A 15,903-nucleotide genomic window follows, 5' to 3' on the forward strand; every position below is an offset into this window, starting at 1 on the left:
CGTTGAAATAAATGCTGTCCATGTGTGTTAGAGGTGCCGAGAGACCACTGGTTGAACCGACCTTCCAGAGGAGCTGACTATGAAATGCCTTGTTTGTAAATCATAAACAGCCTGAAGTAGAGAGCAGCACTGAGAAGCCAAGACAGTGATGCTTCAGGGAACATAAAACATTTTGGCACCAAATTTAGTTTTCACTATAAGAATAAGCACTCATAAGACCTCATGTGCCCAAATAAGATTAATATAAACAACTCTAATAAGATCAGCTGCCTAAAATCCTAACTGCATTCAATTTCATGTGCTCAAAGGTCTTTTTTTTTACCTTTCCCTTTTAAAGCAAGTTGATAAAATCCAAGCTTTAGGTTAGTCCAATGCATTAGTCCAATGCATTTCCATGAACAGAATTCTACATTATCTCCCTGTAAAACATGTATGTTAAAAATAACAAGATAAGTTTGAACATTGGGAGTTAACAAAAAGAATAGTCTTGAAATTTACACCTGCATTACTTTTTTAAAGGAAAAAAAATATTGATTTGCTAATAGCTTGCATTGTTGTTCTAATCTAAAACAATTAAACCCAAAGAAAAGAGAATAATGTCTACAGCCAGTTTACAAAAGCATTTAAGAATCTTGTGATACATAAGGGCACCTAACAGGAATAACAGTTTAAGTTTTCCATTTATGTCACTACTTAAAGCATTCTTGTCACTTGTACTTCGCTGCCTGGATGTCTTAAGAAATTCTCTTCCAGGACCAGTTCTCTTTGAAATTCCAACTCTTAACAGTAAAACTATAGGTCTTTTCACTTGACTGAAAAATGCAAAGGAAAAATTTATGAAAATCCCACATATATTTTCTTTGCTTTTCCCAGGGAAAAAAAAAAGTTTGGGTGAAAACAAATACAATACTATTTGAATTACTTATCTGGTTTTAGTTTTCCAAAAAGTGTATCAGCATACATCTGGCACTAGAGTTGGCACATATTAAATGCTTTCTCTAGCCAAAAAGTATTTTTTTCTTTTGTTTATTTATATCTGACTTTCGTGTCTGAGTAAAATTCAAACATTGCTATAAAACTGTTATTAATTAACAGTACTGAAAGACAAAAACTTTTTTCCCCTATTAAGGTATTTCCTTTATTCAAATAAATTAGAGCATACATTTGCTGTAAAGCACTGGTTCCTTCTGTGTTTAAGAGTAATTTTACATGACTAATTTCAAGCAGCCTCTTTGTTTTTCTCTTCCTAACTCAATGAGCTCACTGCCACACAGCAGACATATTTATTGTGCTGTGCAAAGGTTACAGCCAACAGAGATTTGTTATGTGCAAAGTCCAGCTATCTGGGATCTCAGCAATTAAAGCATGGAATTCCTTGTTGCTTCTTTATAATCCAAATGAGTTCAGGTAGAACAGCTTCTTTATAACTTCCCTGATAAGGAATGGGGTAAATAGGAGGTACAGGCAGTCACTGGTTTCAGGCTTGAGTTCGTTCTGTCAGTGACACCAGTTTTAACCTACATGTGCAATACTGATAAACAGTGGTGGACTCAGCAGTATTGATAAGAGTCCTGCTCCCTATACAAATACTTCACACAGGCCTTCGCAGTTGAAAAGATTCCCAAGGCTGCTTGTTGAAGTAATTTTCAGTGAAAAACCTACTATACTGCCCCTGCATCTTCAGAGTCTAACCTGTCTGAGCACCTGCACGTCCACATAGTAGACAGGAAGTACCAGGAGATAGTGTTGTTGTCTTTTCAATGAAACTGAATCTGGACCATTATATCTAGGACAGTTTCATTGTCTATCATTAACTAGAGGTCAGAAGTATTCATCCCATCTCATACTTCACAGAGGAAATTGTAAAATCCAGTCAGAAAAGTGAGATAAACAAGTGAGCAAGTATACACTCATCAAGAGTTGTTTAAATGCACATACTCCTGACTAAGACAGTACAGAAAAGAACTGACTTATGTTCCACTCACAGGTCCTAGTGTTATCAAGAAACAGTTCAAATTTATTAAAATCTAATTATTATTGTGCCCATTTTCCAGTTTTTAGAGCTGTCACTGTTATGTTTGTTAATGACCCGCAAGACCACCATACACTATACATAACTGGGACTGAAGTCTTTCTGCTTCCAAAGAATAGGTTCCCTTTAATTTCTTATGACAGCTGGTGACACAGTGGTGGCTCTGCCCAGTACTGTTTCATGGCTCAGATATGTGCTGATGTGTAAGACTATGACAGGCCCTAACCGGATTTCAGTTTTGTTTCTTCCCCAGTACCAGGTGGCTTTTTTCAGCATTACACACAGGTAGGTTCAGTGCATGTTCATTCCTTTCATCCCCAAGTGGGAAGGAAATAAACAGAAAAAAGAGAGCAACAACACCTAAGGCTCCACCTTACCATAAGATCAGGCAACAGGCTGCTATTGGAAAGGGCCAAAAGCAAATTACCTCTTCTTCCAGAACCCATTCCTAGGACAAGCAGTCATTTGTCATTTCTACATTGAACTGGCAGTGAAGAACATTTGATCCCTGAAGCACTTAGGATTTTAGTAAAGATACAGTATAAATACCATATCTTTGGATTGGATATTGTTATGTTACATTGGATATTTTGGTTAAAAAGCACTAAGATGAATGACAATGCTGTTAGCAATATCAGTTATTGCTACTTAAGGTGAGAAGGTATTTTCAAGTCTGAACTATATTCTTTCATTATGAAAGGAAGGAAATGTTTTAAAAATGGTTTCAGGATACAGAGGCCTTTCTGTGACATTACAGGAATTTAAAAGCATCCAATTGAGACAGCTGAAGAATGTTTTCAAAAGCTGGATCTTTCAAATCTAGACCACCCAAATAGAAGATTTCTTTCTTATATTTAATACCAACTTAGATAAAATGTTTTGTAAATTTGTGCCATTAACATTACATTTCTTTCATATTTTTGAGTGATCTGCACTACTAATGTAGTTGAATTTTTAGTTTTCCTGTTTTTTCATACAGAAAGTAAATTATTTTTACAATTATGGATATCTTACATACATTTTGTCTTGATTTGTGGCAGTAACAATCCTGTAATTCAAACTGTGTACAGGAAAGTCCATAAATTATGGGAGTTAGGTATTGAATGGTTGTTCCCTCTTACTGGTTAGATCATAGAATTGTACAGGAAATTAAGCTGGTAGAAAACTCAGGATGTCATCTGGTGCAATCACTTCTCAGAACAGAGCTGACTTCAAAGTTAAATCAAGTTTCTTAGGGACAGAGTCATGATATCAATGTGTAAATTTTTAGGGCAACATATATGTTTTTAGCTCCATAATACCCAATTGTGACAAAACAGAAATACTGTATTGCAATTAATAGAAAGTATTTAGCAGTCTGAGACATGGTAAACAAAGACGAAAAATAAAAATCAAATTAAATAAATGATAAAAGATCTATATCTCTGACACAGGGAAAAAAAAAAGGCAAATTAGAGATTACCAAGGCTCAGGAAGAAAATGAAGGTCATTAACAGCACCATTAATTGCATGGTAATAGTGCACAATCAATAGAAACGTAGCAATCTTCAAGATAAATTCAGGATTTGCAGTTTCTAGATACTCACAATTTCTATTGTGAGTTGGCCCAAATAGTCACAGTGTAGGTGTTTACCACATTCAAGGGACGATCTCCCAAGTTTTAAGATTCTGCTTTGCAGATTGAGCTATCTTCATTTATTCTGCTTTATCATTCAATCAGGCATATACTGCTTATCTTCAGTGAGTTCCTCCTGTGAAATTACCATGACTGTGACTTATTTTATTGATTCCAAAGAAAGGTTGACGTAAGAAGTCACATTACTAGCATCATTACCTCTTAGCCTATTTTCTGTAGCCTGGTTTGTGAAGCTTGTCTGTAAGTTTGTGGTTTTCTTTCCTTGAAAATTATCAGTACATCCTTACCATTCATTTGGTTACAAAGACCATTTTCTTAAGTCACTCTTTAATCAGATATTAGAACAGTCTTCAAACGTCGCCTCAGCCCACCTGGGCAAACAGACTTAATTCTCACACATTATGTTTCATCATCTCCTATGAGGGAAAAATAAAATAATCAGATAAATATATACTTCTGAAGCAGCTTTGAATCTCTTATACAGTAAGACTTTCCCAGAACAGGCATAATTAACAGGTGTCCATTGTCGAGTCTTCCTCAATTCTGAAGTAGTTGGAAAAGAAGATATAGAATTGGATCTGTCCATCCCAATATTGCTTTTAGCTTGATAGAAAATGACAGTCACAGCTTTACATGGCACTAAGTATCACTTTTCGTTAATTCCATAGGAATTTTTTGTATTTAGGGTGAAATAAAGCTTTAGAGACAAAATTTAACTCAGTTCATGAAGGTGGAAGCCTTGTGAATTGAACTATCTTAAGAGAACCATTGGTATCACAGCGCTTCCCTACCCCTCTTTTAGCATTTAAGTCAGATTTTGGGTTCAACTCCAAGTATAATTAGAGTTCTTTGCTATATATTGAAAGTCTAAATGGCAATAAATTTATCAGAACTAGGCATATTAATCTGCTTAATAAGAACTGAAAAAGGATACCATGAAGAGAGTTTGGCATTTAAAATGCAAAATAGGCAGGATTTATTTACTTAAGAGAGAAATCTGGAAAGTCTATACAACCTCAAAACCCATTAAGTGGAGATGTTTTATGCAACTTCAAAACCCGTTATCAGTGCACTACATACATATGGTCATTTTGGTCCTGAAATTTCTGTGTCCCAGCATCAAAGCCAAGGACAAAGACACATCAGGACAGAATTCTGAAAGAGTTTCAGAAGTTCTCATCTATTAATCACTATTCAAGGAAAATTTAAAATTGGAACAAAAATCCTACTACAGATATTTTTATTTTATTTGGGAGAAAAATTCTTTAGTCTGTTAAAGTTCTCAGCAAGTTTCTGGATTGTAAAGAAAAATTATTTTTATACTTGTGTTTGATTTTCAGTTTTAATAAATTCTTAACTGTTCCCAAATATGTACTTACGTTATGTTATATTTTGTTTTGTTTGGTCTTGTTTAGTTTTGTTGTTTTTTTTTTTTTTTTGGAGGGGTGGAAAAGTCTCCAAAATGCCAAGATTGTTAAGAAAGACATAAATCTTCAAAATGATATTTCTCGGTGAAACAATCCTTGGTTCCAACTTTTTTCCTTTTTTTTTTTTTTTTACACATTCTTTGAATACTAAGAGAGCCTAGTACGTAGTTTGACTTTCAGTCTTGAGAATTTAGAGCAGTTTTTCTCTGTGTCTGTTGACACTGCAACGAAGGTGCCACTGCATGAGGGAATGGTTTGAGGAAGCACCAAACACATTATTTGAAGACTGTGAATGTCAGAGTAGGAGAGCAACTAAAGCATATGCCTAAGGTTTCACATGCAATTGCACAAACCATGGTGAAATCTGTGCAATCATCTCTTTCCTGTTTACCTATGGTAGCCAGTTCAAAGCTACCACATTTATAAATTCATTATATTCAATACATATTTATATTCTGATATTTATTTTGCTGGATATGTACTCCTAGTGCTATATAGTTCTTCGATAATATTATATTTTGTCAATTACTTATTTTCTTGCCTTTACGGCCTTGACTATTCTTTCCACAAAAGATTCCTGATAAGACCTTCTGAAGGTATTTCACATTGTGTAATTCTTGGTGTGTGGGAAGGAAGGACAACACTGACATGGAAAATGATAAGAATTAAGCAAACACTTTAGGCCTCAGATCAACAGATAATGCCCAATTTCAGAACAAACTGACCCGTCCAGCTGAAAGATCACCCTGACACAGAGCACATGAAAGAAAACGAGTCACTTCCATGAACTGCTTGATCGTTTGAACGAATGTGACCATCAAGCTCCTCCTACCTTTTCCAGACCCCTGCATTATCCCATGAAACAAAGAAAATTGCAGTAACAACCTGTCAGCTAAGCTTCAGATCGATTCTGTTTGGACAAAATGGAAATTGCTTGCTTTCTTCTAATAAGGATGTGCTTTCTGTAGAAACAGAGGAGAATGAGTAATTTGCACTTTCAGCAACCTTTCTTTTATATTAGGAAGTGACAATGTAGTTTATCCAATGAAATATCTAGAAAAGTCACTATGTACCATTTCCAGTGGGAACGAAGGCAGGTTCTTAGAAAACCACATAAAAACCCTAGATCTGTGCCCCAGGTGTTCCAAACAGGACCTGGGATTATTCTCTGCTCCTTCAATCAACTGGTATAATCTAATTGCACCCTCATCATTAAACCTCCTTATTCTCCAAAACAAGGTGAGTGAATCCAAACCTATTGTAAAATAGTCCCCAAGACAAGTTATAATCATGGCCAGGAAGTTTTTGAAGGTTTGCTGGCTCAAGAAAAACCATGCCAAGGAATACTCAATACATAAGAATTCACAGAATCATAGAATTCACAGAATCATAGAATTTATTGTTTTCTTATTGCTCAAATCTCACATAAAGACCTGCCACTAAAAAAAAAATCTAGATCTTTCCAAATTCAATGGTAAATCTGTCACTGACTTTCAGAAGGATATATTTTCCTATTTACCCATTCATTTCCTATTTTGAAAATAACCTAAGTGCAAATTTCATAAAATATTATCTAAATTTAGCCTTGAAATAAGTAGTGGTTATGGTAGAGGTAATGAAGTATTTCTTCTTTTTTTGTATCTTGTTTTTAATTCTATCCATAGATTATGGAAGTTGATGCATGAATTAACAGTCAACATTTCATGAAGATTGTGAGGGGTCAATTTTACAAAGCAACTAACAAACACTAGCACAAACACAAACATTTAATAAGCTCAACCTAGAAAAAGACCATTAGAACTTAATTTTTTATTTTAACAGTTATTCACTTTTTTACCTACAAGAACTGTCTGAAGCATAAGTTTGGGTTTCACAATAGCATTATTTGGGAAATAAATATTCAGGAAAGATATATATATTTATTATACTGAATAAGATATACATATGAATAAGATTCTCATTACATATAAAGTATTTGTAATTTGTCATCTTAAGTAAAGTATCCATAAGAGCATTGTAATGTTACATTCATTCTCAGAAATAGAAAATGACACAGCAGGCACCAATAATGATTTGAAGTAATTAGACCTGAAAATCGCCACTTGTAATAAGCACAGACCTGCTTTTCCTACACAGATTAAGCATCATTAGGTTGAGTGTTAATTTACAAATACATTGACCAACAGAACAATCTAATGTAGCTTCTATTAACTGGGAGCTCTTAATAAAGCTGATAATATATTGCAATCAAACACAGGACAGGAGAACTTCCTTCTCACAAATCTCACCTAAAATCCAGACAAAAAATGTATACTAAAATTATAAATACTATCATACCTCTCTGAGGGAGGTAGGTTTTTTAATGGTGTTATAAAAGTGTGTTTCCTTTAACTGATAAGTAATTGCAATTATAAATTTATTTTGACATTTTTTATTTGGTATAGTTTAAACAAAATAGAATTTTTTTGTTCCATACAGGTAAATATCAAGTAGGGTAAAGATATTTTATTTCTCAGAAAAAATATTTTTATCTGAACATTTCAATAAGAACAGCAGAAAGAAAAAAACCATTCAAACCAAATAAATTTCACCTGAAGCCTATAAAGTAAGAACTGAGTCACATGTAAGATAGCTGGTGAAAGCATTAGACTAGGTTTAATAGATCAGGAGATCCCTTTCTGTGCCATGCCCTTATTTGCAAAAGCATTCAGGTTTTACCCTAATTATCAGTACTGTATTTGCTTCATAGAAGAGGACCAGGACAAACTCTTCTATATAGACTACAAATGTAATTTGTATATGAGGTTTCTTTTACTGAGCTCACATGCAGTAGATGCAGAAGCTCACATGAGCTCTGTATGCAGTAGATACAGAAGCAGCAGTGTCAGCAGATCATGACCATTTATTACTCATGAGCATACTGGTTATCTCAAAGGCTGGTCTCAGCGCATGAAGTATTCCAAGGAAAGGTCACCCATTACATAAAACACAAGTACAAGCACTCTGGTGATACACATGTTCAGCAATATGTGGGAATTAGAGAGCTAAATTCATTTGGTGCACACAGAGGTTGTACATGAGCTGTACATTGCTGCTTGGAAATGATCTCGTTCTGAAGATGATCGGCTGCCTCAGTACTTGGAATCTATTCTTAACATACAAGTTTGTTAACAACATCCAGTAATTCCTTATGACTTCTTAGTTTAGAACATTCTCTGTCACTGTATAAAGAAATCTACATAGAAAAAAAGTATTGTTATTAGAATTTATATGGAAATCCATAGGGTAATATTTGGAACCACATTTATTTGGCCTTTTTATGTACTCCTCATAGCACGTCTATGTAGAGTGTAAGGGGACTCGGTTTTGCACTAAGGTAGTCGAGCTGGTACCAAAAACTTACTGTGTACAAGGCCTGAATGTGTTTTACATGGCTTATACTGCAGGTAGACATAAAGTATATGAAGCAGAAATCTCCACCTGCCCAGAAATACCACTTTACATGACAGAAAAGGGGAAACTTAAGAATGGTCTGAATGCCGGGAAAAGAGCTCAGTGCAAAGTCTGGATCAGGAGGTGCAACTTACATAATCTGCTGAACGTGCCCAAACTCTGGGTCAAGTGGGAGTGTGTTTCCAATGAAAAATCAGGCTACTGAGTGTGTTCTGTCTTTCAGTTGTGGTACTATCATCTTTAGAGTCTTGATCCTACAGTCAAATTCACAGATAAAAGTTTCAATGAAATGCTGACAGGCACATGGCTGCACTTTTGTAATTCTGACTATGCAGTCAGATCCCAAAAGTGAAAATGTTTTTGCTCTGGGGACTTGAGAATCAAAACCAGTCTGCAGCATAAACAATGAAAATCCAGATAGACACTGAAAATCTGTCTGCTTTTTACTATCCACACAGTATTAGTAACATATGTAATGTTTTTCTTGTTGTTTAAATATATGGAGTGAAATCCTTGCCCAAGTGAATTCAGTGGGAGTTTTGCCATTGACTTCAATAAGAACAAAATTTTCTCCCAGGGCTGGTGTGATTTTTAGCCTGTCTTTACCCCTTTAATACATGCGATGACAAAATCCTGTACTTCGATTCCAAGGATGGATCAGCACCCTGCAGCAATTAAAATTGCTGTAGTATATCATACTTATCCAGTATATTGTCTGGAAGACCATAGTGGAGAAATGTTTTTTGTTTTCTGCTACATAAATAGCTCCAATTTACCAGAAAAAAATTAATTTTAAGAGATTTTAACTTAAATTCTACTTCTAAACTCATCTCTAAATGGATTACAATACGTATGCAGATATCTCAGTACTCAGCAAACTTCCTCTGCCATCTGAAGGTAGGATTTGATCATTCATTAAAAAGAGAACGAGTGCTGAAGCCCACACACATGTGAACATGTGAAGTGCTAATATGAAAGAGCAGGTTGTGCTGGAAGTACGAAAAGCACATGTATGTTGTAATTAATGTTGCCGAGGTTTGCTGGGGAAGGGGAACCGCAATCCATTCCATCCTTATCAGTTAATGCCAGTGCCAGTAAGAGATGCTAAGAGGCTGGAGAAGGATCACAGGTCATCAGAAGAGCAGCACAAAGGAATTTCTGCCACTCTAGCCAGTAAGTCAACTTCATCAAGGGCTCAGTTTAAAGGCCTTTATGAAAACACATCTAGGACAGGGAATAAACAGGAGATGTACACTCACCTGCAGGGCTGTGATCTTATTGGCATCACTGAAACGTGGTGGGATGGCTCCTGTGACTGGAGTGTTGGATTGGAAGGATACAGGTTCTTCAGGAAGGACATGTAGGGGAGGCACGGAAGGACTGTCACCCTCTACGTCAATGACCAGCTGGATTGGATGGACGTCAGCCTGGGGATGGATAAGGAGCTGACTGAGAGCTTATGGGTCAGGAGTAAAGGGAGGGCAAGGGCATGTGACATTTTAGTGGGGGTCTGATACAGGTTGCCTGACATGGAAGACTGGCTGGATAAGGCCTTCTTTAGACAGGAGCAGCTTCACATTCACAAGCCCTGGTCCTCATGGGGGACTTCAACCACCCCAGTATTTGTTGGAAGGACAACACTGCAGGACTTAAGCAATCTAAGAGGTTCCTGAAATTCACTGACAATAACTTCCTTCTCCAAGTTATAGAGAAGCCAACAAGGAGAGGTGCTATGCTGGATCCTGTTCTCACCAACAAGGAGGGGTTGGTGGGGAATGTGAAGCTCAAGGGCAGCCTTGGCCGCAGTGACCAAGAAATGGTGAAGTCTCTTTGGGCAGTGAAGAGGTGCACAGCAAGCTCACTATCCTGGATTTCAGGAGAGCAGTCTTTGGCTTCTTCAGAGATATGCTCCACTCTCATGAGACCTCACTTGAAGTACTGCATTCATCTGTGGTGCCCCCAACATAAGAAGGATGTGGAACTGTCGGAGGAAGTCGAGAGGAGGTCACAAAGATGATCAGAGGGCTGGAGCACCTCTCTTGTGAAGTCGGGCTGAGAGAGTTGGGGCTGTTCAGCCTGTAGCAGAGAAAGCACTGAGGAGACCTTATTGCAGCCTTCCAATACTTTAACAGGGCCTATAAGAAAGGTGGGGACAAACTTTTCAGCAAGGCCTGTTGCAACAGAACAAGGGGGAATGGCTTTAAACTGAGAGTAGATTTAGACTACACACAAGGAAGAAATTAATTACTATGAGGGTGGCGAGGCATTGGAACAGGCTGCCCAGAGAAGTTGTGGATGCCCTACCCCTGTAAACAGTCGAGGTCATATTGGGCAGAGCTCTGAGCAACCTGATCTAATTGGAAGATGTCCCTGTTCATTGCAGGGGGGGTGGACTATATGACCTTTAAAGGTCCCTTGCAATCCAAACTATCCTATGATTCTGTGATCTTTAACATCCCCTCCAACCCAAACCATTCCAAGATTCTATTGTTTGCACTATGATTTCAAATTTCATACAAATGGCCAATGACAAATGACAGAAAAGAGTTTAGAGAACTCGTTCTGTTTGTAAACAGAGACAAGATGTAAAATATTTAACAAGATGGATATAATGATTAACACAGTAGTCTAACATTGTAAGGTTTTTACGAAAAAACAAATACCAGACTAGCTTAAACCATGGACATCAGCTTCTAAAAGATGCTGAGCACTGCTACAGCAAGAAATGAAGATATTCAACATCCCTGAATAGAAAGGCCTTTTACAGATTATAAACTGCCACTATGAGATGGAGAAACTTAAGTTACCAGAGTCTTTTTATTTTCTGACATACATTTTTATGTTTAAATGAAAATTGAGTAAAGAGATTCCAGGTAAGACTATATTCCTTAAACATTATGCGTCCAGTGCACAAATGCATAGACAGTGTCTGAGAAAAAAATAATTCTTTTGTTGAGAGTGGGGGAAATTTGATTTTTTACTTGAGTGTCTAAAATTCACAAACAGGTTTGCTAAGATTTTGAGTATGAATTAAGATCAGTCAACTGCTGTCAGATCTGCATAATCCAAAATGTGTACCTGTGAAGACACCCATTGTGTTCACTAAATTCTGCAAGAGGCTGTGGCTCTTTCTTCACATACAGCTTGTAGGGTTGGGGTCAGAATTTAATTAAGTGATTGAAATGGACCATAGAAAGGGATAATATTAAAAACCTATAAGATAATTCATTTTCTCTCTTCAGAGACAATTAGATGATTTAATAGGTTTTGCCTCCATCTCTCAGCTCCTGTGACTTCATGACACATAGTTCAATTATTTCACCAACCATCGCTACATGACACAGTTTTTTCCACTGATTGTTTCACATTGAATTGAAATATTCAATATTTCAAATGACAAAATTGCCACTGCATATGCATATTCCTTTCCCCCCTCAGGATAAACTGTCAGAATTAAAAAAAACTTCAATCAACAAACCAACCATCAGATTTTTGATGTGCAGATCTTTAGAAATATAGTAACTGTACGCAAAACAGAACTATTTGGATTTAAGTAACTGAAATTATTATAGTTCTATTCTGAAGATGGTTAATACTTTTCCTGTATGGCCACTCAATCTCCTATTAGCCCTACTCCTGCACCACCATGCTGAAGAAATGAGAATTTACCCATGGAGTGCCTAACTCTAACTTTCCTCTGGAGTGCTTTTACATTAGTTTTAGTTAAGAACAGGAGCTGAATCACCCTACCGTTCCCACTTACCCAGCTTTAGTTAGCAGGGTAGACCTATTCCCCAGCAGGTAAACAAATTCTTTGGAATGAAACTAACTCAGAAATGCTTTTCAAATGCTAGAATACATCCAGCCCATGTGACTATCCTAGAGCTAGTCTTAACTAATCCTCCCTCCCTTAACATCCGCTGACTTGGATATTGGGTCACCAGCACTAATCATTTAACTTTGCAGATCTACTCAGGAATTCCCAATGTAAATGGTCCCTGACAGTCTTTCATCCCCTACAGCAGATCCAGGTACCAGAGTAAAACTGTAGTGCAGGGTCTTATGCACAACTCTGCATTCTGGGCCCAAATGGTAGTTAAGATGACATAGTGATGTGACTCCACCCTTACAAATTGCACAGCAGAGAAACTCAGTCTCACCACTAAAAATGGCTCTGCACAGCTGTACTGGTATGGTCTAACCCATATGGTAAAACTCATCTATTTGTCTTCTGACGCAATGGGAAAAATCTCTCTGCTCTGACACTAATTGTCATTGAAATGTTGCAACTGGTATTTCAAAAAGCAACAATATGGAAAGCATCCCTGTCCACGGCAGGAGGGTGAAGCTTGATGACCTTTAAGGTCCCTTTTAGCCCCAACCATTCTATAATTTTATCATCTACTACTGAATTTTGTAAAAGCTGTTTCTTCCCTCTGCTTTCTTATATGTAAGCAGCTAGGTAAATGACTAATTTCATATAAGTGATGATATTAACATAGTTTAAAAAAAAAAATCTAGAGGTGGTAAAATTGACATATGATTTAGTAAAATATTTGAAATGAAATTTTGACTGTGTATTGAGTAAATAGGTACTGTAAATAGATTGAAAATACTTTAGAGTTACTTTAGATTACCTGAAAACATTTAAAGTAGCTTCAAAAGGTGTGATAAATGTGACAACCGTTCTGGTGAAACTCTACAGCACATGCACCCTCATACTTCATTATGGATCACACTGAATTGAACGCTCCTGTGCTCCTTCCTTCTACTGAAGTAACACAAGTGTATTTCCGAGCATCCTGCTAAACTCGTGGCTGCTTCTGCCACCTCGTGGCTATCGCCCAGCTTAACAGAAACACAAACCAAGAAAAAACACATCGAGGACACACTCTGAAAAACAAAACAGGAAAACGGGCACAAACTTTTGTTTTGAAATGACACTTTTGAGTCCCGTTATTTTTCAAGTTTGTTGACTACTAAAAAAACCAGCAAACTTTTTGGACTGACTTCAGTAAAAAAAGAAAAAGTTTTATATCGATCTTGTAGTATCAAAGTTTCAGAAGAGACATTGATTTTTTCAGGAAAACTTAACAGAACAATATGATTATTTTTTTATCACATATTTCTAATTGTAAGTGCCATTGTTTAAACAATAAACTTGAGCTGACCTGGGAAAAAAAAATCCATTTATGTGAGATTTATCTTAGGCAGAGGTGCTTTTACTCTTTATTTTCAGAACTCTGAAATGTTCTGTATTTCTGCTGTCACCACTCACTCAGATCTCTGTGTTACCTACATCTTCCCTTTTAAAGCTATTTATTTAAAACACAAACAAAAATGCTACAACAAGGAATGCTGCAGTGTATTTTCAAAAAGCAGTTGATTACATACAATAAAAAATGTTTCTGATAATCAGATATCACTGATATATTTGCAGGTTTGCACAATAATCAAGCTGAGAGAGATGGAACTAAGCCACAGAGTGCAATTTCCTCTCCCATAAACTTCAGCACATCATGAACTAACCAAAACCCATAGAAGACAGTTTAAATGTACTTTGTTATGACAGGCCTCCTTCTTAAAAGTGAAGAAGTGTAATAGTTATCTATTTTAGAAACAGTTTTATGATATTAATATTCAGAAACAATCTTAGCAAAACTGAGGACAGATGTCAGAATAGTTGTTGGGATCAAAAGCAGGATATCTGTTGCTTAATTCTCCTTCTCTCCCCATGTGGTATCAAAGCAGCTATGATCATTACATAATTCATTGTGAATGTCAGGTGCTGCAGACTGGGATTCATTCCAGTCAGCATACAAAGCATAGAACCAGCACCATGAGCGTTCAGCTATTTAGTCACCCAGAAAGGAAACATTAAGGAGAAGATCAAGACTTAAACCCTTTTCTGTTTCTACACTGGGGAGATACTCTTATCCTCTTCCCTTCCTTGGAGGTAGGTAGTTAACTGTCTTTTTCCCCACAATGAATTCAGCAAGACACTTTTATTTTAAAACTCAAACAGAAGAGAAGATGCTGACGATTCCTCTCCTCCTTTATATGGTATCTTACAGATTGCAGTGTTGTCTTGTAATTTTTCTACTGCTCAAATACATAATTACTAACTACTGAGAATAACCTAAGAAGGCTGTAGACTACTTTTGGTGTTTAGACTGCAAGATGAACGCCCATGTCATCCAAAAGACATCCTTTGGGTAATATTTTTCAGTATGCCCCTCAGTTTTGACAAAAAAGGATAACATTGTCTTATGTTTCCTCCACTCAAAACCAGTCTTCTTAAGTGCTGGAAGTTAGCTAAAACTGTGATTAGATATTCATTATCTGAGTTCAACAAGTTTACTCAAACAGTGCTATGTTCTACCTACTGGCAGGCAGCTGGCAGCAGAGCTTCACTTATGATCTTCTGTTAAACTCCAGAAGAAAGCTTTTATTTTCCTTATACTACGCTTGAATCTGTAAGGAAAATGAGTACTCATTCCTCTACACAGAGTTTCACAGCCCACCATTTCCTGCAGAATAAAAATGGGTATAAACAGACTGTTCATCCCATGAGCACAGAAGGCTATTTTAATTTTAGGTTTTCATTAACTATTTTAAAGCATTTACAAGAGTCATAGGAAAATGTTCCTGATGAGAAAGCATACCTGAGTGGACATATCTTGGAACACATGAAGTGTGTTCCTTGTTCAGTAGTTTCATACGAAGAAAAACTTGAGTTTCACTTTTGGGGTTTTGTCTTAGTCAAGATTTGTTAAGAGCAAAGCCTCACACAACAAAATTCTTTTTCAACTGTATTTTACTTCTGTCAATGAAATATAACCTTACTAGAGTTTGTTAATTATCATCTAACATCAAGTAAAATTACAGAGATAAATTCAGTCGGAGCTTCAAAGCACCTTAGAGAACAGAAAATATCAGTATTGCACAGTTTTTATCAGCCTACTGCTATGCTAAAAACACTGGTATTCTATCTTTTTTATTCAAAGCGACATAAGTATGCTCAGATGTTTGGCAAGGTTCTCCAAAGTCTTTAGATACACTGCACGTCCATCTCTTTAGAATAGTTTTCTTGCAATAAGATGTGTACTCAAGGAAATGTAAATTTGGAATAGTCTTAAAAGACAGCCCACTTAAGCCCAACCAGTACACAGAACACAGCATCTCAAGTAAACAGTTCTCTTAAAAAATAAATAAATGTGTGGCATACACTAAGGTGATAAATTACTTGCCATCCCAGAATGGAAATGCTACAAACCCATTTACTTGTAAGACTAGAGAAGCTTCCTGAAGTCTGCACCTTCTGTAGAGAGGTACCTGCTGAGGCTAAGATGCTT

This window comes from Chiroxiphia lanceolata, chromosome 3 (assembly GCF_009829145.1).
Source record: "Chiroxiphia lanceolata isolate bChiLan1 chromosome 3, bChiLan1.pri, whole genome shotgun sequence".
Taxonomy (NCBI): Eukaryota; Metazoa; Chordata; class Aves; order Passeriformes; family Pipridae; genus Chiroxiphia; species Chiroxiphia lanceolata.